The sequence below is a fragment of the Myripristis murdjan genome, chromosome 14, assembly GCF_902150065.1.
Source record: "Myripristis murdjan chromosome 14, fMyrMur1.1, whole genome shotgun sequence".
In the NCBI taxonomy this organism is placed as follows: Eukaryota; Metazoa; Chordata; class Actinopteri; order Holocentriformes; family Holocentridae; genus Myripristis; species Myripristis murdjan.
The window spans coordinates 7039547-7050966 of record NC_043993.1 but is presented as its reverse complement, the minus strand read 5'-3'; positions in this window follow the sequence as shown (position 1 = coordinate 7050966).

Sequence of the window (11420 nt, the reverse complement as noted above, 5' to 3'; positions counted from 1 at the left end):
AAAATGATTTTCCTTTGTCACAGCAAGAAAAAGATTGCCTCTCAAAATCTTATGGAACCACACACTAGCACAACTAGGCCTAAGACACAGCTTTTCTTTATATGGGCACAAAATGTCCGACACAATGTCTCTCAGCTACACCTGCTCTTTGAATACACACACACACAGGCCACACACACTCAGCTCAACAACATATATCACAAACTCAGTTCCATGCAAATAAAACCTGATATCAAACTACAAAAAAAGAAAACACACACACACACACACACTAGCAGAGCTATGACTGGTGTACATTCAAAGAGCAGATATAGCTCTGTCACAAAGCCACACACACTCAGCTCAAGTACATATCACAAACTCAGTTCCATGCAAATAAAACCTGATATCAAACTACTAAAAAGCACACACACCTGCAACAACTCATCATCAAGTCCAATAATTTTCCCTCTTCACACAGCAAGAGAAAGTTTTCCTCTCAAACCAAACACTAGCACAGCTTTGCCTATGACACAGCAACACCTGCTCTTTGAATGCACACAAAAGCCACACACACTCAGCGACATACATCATAAGCTTAGTTTCATGCAAATAAAACATGATAGCAAATTACAAAACACACACACATAGCAGTTTTCATCATCAAGTCCAATAAATTTCCTTTTTCACACAGCAAGAGAAAGTTTTCATCTCAAAATCTGGTTGAACCACACACACACACACACACACACACACACACACACACACACACACACACACACACACACTAGCAAAGCTATGACTGGTGTACATTCAAAGAGCAGATAGAGCTCTGTCACAAAGCCACACACACTCAGCTCAAGTGCATATCACTAACTCAGTTCCATGCAAATAAAACCTGATATCAAAATACACACACACACACACACACACAAAAAAAAACAAATGCAATTATTCATCATCAAGTCCAATAATTTTCCTTTTCCACACAACAAGAATAAGTTTTCCACTCAAACCAAACACTAGCACAGCTTTGCCTATATCTGCTCTTTGAATGCACACAAGCCACACACACACTCAGCTCAACAACATATATCACAAACTCAGTTCCATGCAAATAAAACCTTGTAACTACAAAAAAAAAAAAAAAAAAAAAAAAAAAAAAAAACACACACACACTAGTGAAATAATTTTCCTTTGTCACAGCAAGAAAAAGATTGCCTCTCAAAATCTTATGGAACCACACACTAGCACAACTAGGCTTAAGACACAGCTTTTCTTTATATGAACATAAAATGGCCGACACGATGTCTCCCAGCTAAGCTACACAGAGCTAGGCCTATGACACAGCTATTCTTTATATGAACACAAAATGGCCGACACAATGTCTCTCAGCTAAGCTACACAGAGCTAGGCCTATGACACAGCTTTTCTTTATATGGGCACAAAATGGCCGACACAATGTCTCTCAGTTAAGCTACACAGAGCTAGGCCTATGACACAGCTTTTCTTTATATGGGCACAAAATGGCCGACACAATGTCTCTCAGCTACACCTGCTCTTTGAATACACACACACACACAGGCCACACACACTCAGCTCAACAACATATATCACAAACTCAGTTCCATGCAAATAAAACCTTATATCAAACTACAAACACACACACACACACACACACACACACACACACACACACTAGCAAAGCTATGACTGGTGTACATTCAAAGAGCAGATATAGCTCTGTCACAAAGCCACACACACTCAGCTCAAGCACATATTACAAACTCAGCTCCATGCAAATAAAACCTTATATCAAAATACACACACACACAAAAAAAACAAATGCAATTATTCATCATCAAGTCCAATAATTTTCCTTTCCCACACAAGAATAAGTTTTCCTCTCAAACCAAACACTAGCACAGCTTTGCCTTTATCTGCTCTTTGAATGCACACAAGCCACACACACTCAGCTCAACAACATATATCACAAACTCAATTCCATGCAAATAAAACCTGATATCAAACTACTAAAAAGCACACACACCTGCAACAACTCATCATCAAGTCCAATAATTTTCCCTCTTCACACAGCAAGAGAAAGTTTTCCTCTCAAACCAAACACTAGCACAGCTTTGCCTATGACACAGCAACACCTGCTCTTTGAATGCACACAAAAGCCACACACACTCAGCAACATACATCATAAGCTTAGTTTCATGCAAATAAAACATGATAGCAAACTACAAAAAACACACACATAGCAGTTTTCATCATCAAGTCCAATAATTTTCTTTTTTCACACAGCAAGAATAAGTTTTCCTCTCAAACCAAACACTAGCACAGCTTTGCCTATATCTGCTCTTTGAATGCACTCAAGCCACACACACACACAGCTCAACAACATATATCACAAAATAAGTTCTATGCAAATAAAACCTTGTAACCACACACACACAGACACACACACATACACACACACACACTAGCAGAGCTATGACTGGTGTACATTCAAAGAGCAGATATAGCTCTGTCACACAGGCCACACACACTCAGCTCAAGTACATATCACAAACTCAGTTCCATGCAAATAAAACCTGATTTAAAACTACTAAAAAGCACACACACCTGCAACAACTCATTATCAAGTCAAATAATTTTCCTTTAACACACAACAAGAATAGGTTTTCCTCTCAAACCAAACACTAGCACAGCTTTGCATATGACACAGCAACACCTGCTCTTTGAATGCACACAAAAGCCACACACACTCAGTGACATACATCATAAGCTTAGTTTCATGCAAATAAAATGTGATAGCAAACTACAAAAAACACACACATGCCAGTTTTCATCATCAAGTCCAATAATTTTCCTTTTTCACACAGCAAGAGAAATTTTCATCTCAAAATCTGGTTGAACCACACACACACACACACACACACACACACACACACACACACACTAGCAAAGCTATGACTGGTGTACATTCAAAGAGCAGATATAGCTCTGTCACAAAGCCACACACACTCAGCTCAAGCACATATCACAAACTCAGTTCCATGCAAATAAAACCTTATATCAAAATACACACACACACACACACAAAATGCAATTATTCATCATCAAGTCCAATAATTTTCCTTTTCCACACAACAAGAGTAAGTTTTCCTCTCAAACCAAACACTAGCACAGCTTTGCCTATATCTGCTCATTGAATGCACACAAGCCACACACACTCAGCTCAACAACATATATCACAAACTCAGTTCAATGCAAATAAAACCTTGTAACTAAAAAAAAAAAAAATCAAACAAGTGAAATAATTTTCCTTTGTCACAGCAAGAAAAAGTTTGCCTCTCAAAATCTTATGGAACCACACACTAGCACAACTAGGCCTATGACACAGCTTTTCTTTATATGCACACAAAATGGCCGACACAATGTCTCTCAGCTAAGCTACACAGAGCTAGGCCTATGACACAGCTTTTCTTTATATGGGCACAAAATGGCCGACACAATGTCTCCCAGCTAAGCTACACAGAGCTAGGCCTATGACACAGCTTTTCTTTATATGGGCACAAAATGGCCGACACAATGTCTCTCAGCTAAGCTACACAGAGCTAGGCCTATGACACAGCTATTCTTTATATGAACACAAAATGGCCGACACAATGTCTCTCAGCTAAGCTAGCGGGCTAGCAAGGCTAGCGTTCCATTCAAATAAAACCTAATCTAGTCGACCAAACACCATCAAAACACTTTAAAATTCATCACACGTCGATGGTAATGCCTTTTCTACAACTTAATAAATGTTTCAAGCCAACCACTTGTATCTCAGAAGTTAAGATTATCAAATAAAAGTTAGCTTTACATGTAAAGCTAAACGCCAGTAGGCCTCAGGCCTAGGTTAGCGCGCTAAGCTAGCGCTAGCTAGCGCTAGCTTAGCGCGCTAATCCAATCGACCAAATGCCATCAAAACACTTTAAAATTCATCTCACGTCGATGGTAATGCCTTTTCTATTTCTTAATAAATGTTTGAAGTCAACCACTTGTATCTCAGAAGTTAAGATTATCAAATAAAAGTTAGCTTTACATGTAAAGATAAATGCCAGTAGGCCTCAGGCCTAGGTTAGCGCGCTAAGCTAGCGCTAGCTAGCGCTAGCTTAGCGCGCTAATCCAATCGACCAAATACCATCAATAAACTTTAAAATTCATCTCACGTCGATGGTAATGCCTTTTCTATTTCTTAATAAATGTTTGAAGTCAATCACTTGTACCTCAGGAGTTGAGATTATCAAACACAGGTTAGCTTTGCATGTAAAGCTCGACGGCCCCTCCATCAAAACTCACCAAAAGCACAAGCAAACAGCACAATGCAAAGTACATAATCACTCTCTGAAATATAACATTTAAATTACCTGTGTTATCATCAACCATACCCTCATATCAGCACAGAGTTCACACAATAGGCTAACGTTAAGCTAACAGAGATGAAAACAGGTCTTACCTCTTAGTCTGTGAGAAGAAGTGGGGGGGAGGGACACAGACGCACGGGGCTTTTATACGCAGCCCCCCCTGCGCCCCTCCCGATCTCTTTTTCAAATCAAAACAAGATGGATTACCATAGCATTGGTCATGTAAATACCTACTACATAATGTTATTGTAATAAAAAAAAAGTAATAATAATTATTATTTAGTAACTATTATTTTGTTAATAATAATTGATAATAATATTGTTAATAATATGTATTATATGATATTATATTATAGTTATTATACTCTATTATTATTATTATTATTATTATTGTTGTTATTATATATTACATTATGCCTGTCTGTGGATACTTCCTCTACCTCTTTTTTTTACCATGGAGTTTGGTGTGAAGAGGCAGACACTTGGCACTAATTAGGCCCCTGCTGTCTAAAGTAAAATACTGACAGCTTTCAAACCTACGCCGATGGAAAGAGGACAAAAATTTCTACAAAAATATGATATTTTGGTGTAGATTTGAACAAGTTTGTGGCCGCTGTGCAGACTTTTTTTTTTTTTTTTTACCCTTTTTGACACTGGTGTGCTCTGTTCTGCACTCTGCCTGGTCATGTGACTCACTCTAGCTGCTTGCACATTCCCCTATACATACCCATTATAAGCTCTCAGAGGGAGCAGAAAGCACACTCAAACTTAAACTGTTATAGCTCAAAAATGGTAAAAGACAGCAAAATCATGTAAATACAAGATTTATAGATCCAAGTCTTGTGACTCGTTTAAACCTTGAATAAAGTCTGTAACTCAAACTATGTCTGAACGGTGACACCTCAAACAGGGGTGGGTTTGCTTGATTTCTCCATTGCATTGCATGGGGATTTCTCTATGTGCCTGCATTTTGGTCTGATCATGACACAGCTGCCAGTACTCATGTATTAGCTCAGTACTCATGTCACTCACACACTAGGACATCCTGGGCCTTTCAAAATAAAAGCCCAAAACTCTTTCCAACTGAAAGCACCGAAAAATACCCTTACAAATGGGAAAAATGGATAAATTGTCTGCACTTCAGTGACAGAAACATCGTGGCGGACCGGCACCGGTGCGAGGGCCGACCAACGCTGCTTGCAGCTTTAATTATTATTATTACGTCTAAATAACGCTTAATTTGACCCCCTAAACATGCTCAAAAACTCACCAAATTTGGCACGCACCCCAGGTCTGGCGAAAAATTCGATAAAATGGCAACTCGGACCCCCAAAGTGCAAAAATGGGCTCTCTAGCGCCACCTAGGCACACTAAATCGGCCGCTGCGGCCCACAGGAATATCATAGAAAGACCAAACCAGCGCCGAAATGTAGGTCTCATCAAGGCCGAGATTTTACACGCTCGTCACCCCCAGGTAAAAATCAACAGGAAGCCCGCAATTTGCCTTTCAAAGTAAAAGTCGGGCCCCGAAATTGCATGTTGAACAAAATTTATCTCCTCCGAGGCCGTAAATCGTGGAGGCTTGAAACGCTAATACATGACAGAGGATACCGTGCTTAATAAAAGTTCTGAAGGAATTATTATTAATTTGAACCGTTTGGGACTTATAAGCCCTCGAAGTCGGCAACGCCGACTTCGAGGGCGTTGTTTTTTCCATGGAGTTTGGCGTGAAGAGGCGCACACTTGGCGCTAATGAGGCCCCTGGCGTCTAAAGTAAACGTCGCACGGCTTCGAAAATTATGCCACACGAAAGAGGACGAAAATTCCTACAAAAATATGAAATTAATTTTTAAATTGGAACAAGTTTGTGGCCGCTGTGAAGACTTTTCCAACATTTTGGACCCTGGTGTCCTCTCCTCTGCACTCTGCCCGGTCATGTGACTCACTCTAGGTAACGGACAGTTCCGCAATACACACCCATTATAAACCGTCATCGGGGGCAGAGAAAACAGTCAAACATAAACTGCCATAATTCAAAAACGGTACAAGATAGCAAAATCGTGTAAATACGAGATTTATAGAGCCGAGTCTTGTGCCTCGTTTAAACTTTGAATAAAGTCTGTAACTCAAACGATGTCCGAGCAACGTTACCTCAAACGGGTGTGGGTTTTTATGGATTTCTCCATTGTGTTGCATGGGGATTTCTCTGTCTGCCTGCATTTTGGGCTGATCATGACACAGCTGCCAGGACTCATGTATTAGCGCAGTACTCATGTCACTCACACACTAGGACATCCTGGGCCTTTCAAAATAAAAGCCCAAAACTCTTTCCAACTGAAAGCACCGAAAAATACCCTTACAAATGGGAAAAATGGATGAATTGTTCATCGCGGACCGGCACCGGTGCGAGGGCCGACCAACGCTGCTTGCAGCTTTAATTATTATTATATCGTGTCATTCGGCCTTAATTTGACCCCCTAAACATGCTCAAAAACTCACCAAATTTGGCACGCACCCCAGGTCTGCTGAAAAATTCGAGAAAATGGCAACTCGGACCCCCTAAGTGCAAAAATGGGCTCTCTAGCGCCACCTAGGCACACTTTAATCGGCCGCTGCGGCCCACAGGAACGTGATAGAGAGACCAAACCAACGCCGAAACGTAGGTCTCATCAAGGCCGAGATTTCACGCGCTCGCCCCCCCCGACCTAAAACCAACAGGAAGTCCGCAATTTGCCTTTCAAAGTAAAAGTCGGGCCCAAAATTGCGCGTTGAACAAAATTTATCTCCTCCGAGGCGGTAAATCATGGCGGCTTGAAACGCTAATACATGACAGAGGATACCGTGCTTAACAAAAGTTCTGAAGGAATTATTATTAATTTGAACCGTTTGGGACTTATAAGCCCTCGAAGTCGGCAACGCCGACTTCGAGGGCGTCGTTTTTTCCATGGAGTTTGGCGTGAAGAGGCGCACACTTGGCGCTAATTAGGCCCCTGGCGTCTAAAGTAAACGTCGCACGGCTTCAAAAATTATGCCACACGAAAGAGGACCAAAATTCCTACAAAAATATGAAATTAATTTTTAAATTGAAACAAGTTTGTGGCCGCGGTCAAGACTTTTCGACCATTTTGGACCCTGGTGTCCTCTCCTCTGCACTCTGCCCGGTCATGTGACTCACTCTAGGCAACGGACAGTTCCGCAATACACACCCATTATAAACCGTCAGCGGGAGCAGAGAAAACAGTCAAACTTAAACTGCCGTAATTCAAAAATGGTACAAGATAGCAAAATAGTGTAAATACGAGATTTATAGAGCCGAGTCTTGTGCCTCGTTTAAACTTCGAATTTCGTCTGTAACTGAAACGATGTCCGAGCGGCATTACCTCAAACAGGTGTGGGTTTTTATCGATTTCTCCATTGGATTGAATGTGGATTTCTCTGTCTGCCTGCATTTTGGCCTGATCATGACACAGCTGCCAGTACTCATGTATTAGCGCAGTACTCATGTCACTCACACACTAGGACATCCTGGCCCTTTCAAAATAAAAGCCCAAAACTCTTTCCAACTGAATGCAAAGACAAATACCCTTACAAAAAGGGAAAAATGGATGAAATGTCTGCACTACAAACATCGTGGCGGACCGGCACCGGTGCGAGGGCCGACCAACGCTGCTTGCAGCTTTAATTAGGCCCTCGCCCTCCATCGGAGAGAGGGCCTATTGTTTTTGTACCGTTTCTTTTTTCTTCTTCTTCTTATTATTATTACGCGTCATTCGGCCTTAATTTGACCCCCTAAACGTGCTCAAAAACTCACCAAATTTGGCACGCACCCCAGGTCTGGCGAAAAATTCGATAAAATGGCAACTCGGACCCCCGAAGTGCAAAAATGGGCTCGCTAGCGCCACCTAGGCACAAAAAGGCACACGAAGGCGGCCGCTGCGGCCCACAGGAACGTGATAGAAAGACCAAACCAGCGCCGAAACGTAGGTCTCATCAAGGCCGAGATTTCACGCGCTCGCCCCCCCCGACCTAAAATCAACAGGAAGTCCGCAATTTGCCTTTCAAAGTAAAAGTCAGGCCCCGAAATTGCGCGTTGAACAAAATTTATCTCCTCCGAGGCCGTAAATCATGGCGGCTTGAAACGCGAATACATGACAGAGGATACCATGCTTAACAAAAGTTCTGAAGGAATTATTATTCATTTGAACCGTTTGGGACTTATAAGCCCTCGAAGTCGGCAACGCCGACTTCGAGGGCTTCGTTTTTCCCATGGAGTTTGGCGTGAGGAGGCGCACACTTGGCGCTAATTAGGCCCCTGGCGTCTAAAGTAAACGTCGCACGGCTTCGAAAATTATGCCACACGAAAGAGGACGAAAATTCCTACAAAAATATGAAATTAATTTTTAAATTGGAACAAGTTTGTGGCCGCTGTCAAGACTTTTCCAACATTTTGGACCCTGGTGTCCTCTCCTCTGCACTCTGCCCGGTCATGTGACTCACTCTAGGTAACGGACAGTTCCGCAATACACACCCATTATAAACCGTCAGCGGGAGCAGAGAAAACAGTCAAACTTAAACTGCCGTAATTCAAAAATGGTAGAAGATAGCAAAATAGTGTAAATACAAGAATTATAGAGCCGAGTCTTGTGTCTCGTTTAAACTTCAAATTACGTCTGTAACTGAAGCGATGTCCGAGCGGCGTTACCTCAAACAGGTGTGGGTTTTTATCGATTTCTCCATTGGATTGAATGTGGATTTCTCTGTCTGCCTGTATTTTGGACTGATCATGACACAGATGCCAGTACTCATGTATTAGCGCAGTACTCATGACACTCACACACTAGGACATCCTGGGCCTTTCAAAATAAAAGCCCAAAACTCTTTCCAACTGAAAGCACCGAAAAATACCCTTACAAATGGGAAAAATGGATAAATTGTCTGCACAAACATCGTGGCGGACCGGCACCGGTGCGAGGGCCGACCAACGCTGCTTGCAGCTTTAATTAGGCCCTCGCCCTCCATCGGAGAGAGGGACTATTGTTTTTGTACTGTTTTTTATTCTTTTTCTTATTCTTATTATCGGTACGTCTCTTTGAGGCTTAATTTGACCCCCTAAACATGCTCAAAAACTCACCAAATTCGGCACGCACCTCCGGTCTGGCGAAAAATTCGATAAAATGGCAACTCGGACCCCCAAAGTGCAAAAATGGGCTCGCTAGCGCCACCTAGGCACAAAAAGGCACACGAAGGCGGCCGCTGCGGCCCACAGGAACGTGATAGAAAGACCAAACCAGCGCCGAAACGTAGGTCTCATCAAGGCCGAGATTTCACGCGCTCGCCCCCCCGACCTAAAATCAACAGGAAGTCCGCAATTTGCCTTTCAAAGTAAAAGTTGGGCCCCGAAATTGCGCGTTGAACAAAATTTAACTCCTCCGAGGCGGTAAATCGCGGCGGCTCGAAAAGCTAATAGATGAAAGAGGATACCGTGGTTAACAAAAATTCTGAAGGATTTCGTCATTACTCGATTAGTTTTTAAATGATAAGCCCTCGAAGTCGGCAACGCCGACTTCGAGGGCGTCGTTTTTCCCATGGAGTTTGGCGTGAAGACGCGCACACTTGGCGCTAATTAGGCGCCTGGCGTCTAAAGTAAACGTCGCACGGCTTCGAAAATTATGCCACACGAAAGAGGACGAAAATTCCTACAAAAATATGAAATTAATTTTTAAATTGGAACAAGTTTGTGGCCGCTGTCAAGACTTTTCGACCATTTTGGACCCTGGTGTGCTCTCCTCTGCACTCTGCCCGGTCATGTGACTCACTCTAGGTAACGGACAGTTCCGCAATACACACCCATTATAAACCGTCAGCGGGAGCAGAGAAAACAGTCAAACTTAAACTGCCATAATTCAAAAACGGTAAAAGATAGCAAAATCGTGTAAATATGATATTTATAGAGCCGAGTCTTGTGCCTCGTTTAAACTTTGAATTGCGTCTGTAACTGAAACGATGTCCGAGCGGCGTTACCTCAAACGGGTGTGGGTTTTTATCGATTTCTCCATTGGATTGAATGTACATTTCTCTGTCTGCCTGCACTTTGGTCTGATCATGACACAGCTGCCAGTACTCATGTATTAGCACAGTACTCATGTCACTCACACACTAGGACATCCTGGGCCTTTCAAAATAAAAGCCCAAAACTCTTTCCAACTGAAAGCACAGAAAAATACCCTTACAAATGGGAAAAATGGATAAATTGTCTGCACTTCAGTGACATCGTGGCGGACCGGCACCGGTGCGAGGGCCGACCAACGCTGCTTGCAGCTTTAATTAGGCCCTCGCCCTACATCGTAGAGAGGGCCTATTGTTTTTGTATCGTTTTTTTTTTTTTTATTATTATTATTATTATTATATCGTGTCGTTAGGCCTTAATTTGACCCCCTAAACATGCTCAAAAACTCACCAAATTCGGCACGCACCTCCGGTCTGGCGAAAAATTCGATAAAATGGCAACTCGGACCCCCAAAGTGCAAAAATGGGCTCGCTAGCGCCACCTAGGCACAAAAAGGCACACGAAGGCGGCCGCTGCGGCCCACAGGAACATGATAGAAAGACCAAACCAGCGCCGAAACGTAGGTCTCATCAAGGCCGAGATTTCACGCGCTCGCCCCCCCGACCTAAAATCAACAGGAAGTCCGCAATTTGCCTTTCAAAGTAAAAGTCGGGCCCCGAAATTGCGCGTTGAACAAAATTTAACTCCTCCGAGGCGGTAAATCGCGGCGGCTCGAAAAGCTAATAGATGAAAGAGGATACCGTGGTTAACAAAAATTCTGAAGGATTTCGTCATTACTCGATTAGTTATTAAATGATAAGCCCTCGAAGTCGGCAACGCCGACTTCGAGGGCGTCGTTTTTTTCCATGGAGTTTGGCGTGAAGAGGCGCACACTTGGCGCTATTTAGGCCCCTGGCGTCTAAAGTAAATGTCGCACGGCTTCGAAAATTATGCCACACGAAAGAGGACGAAAA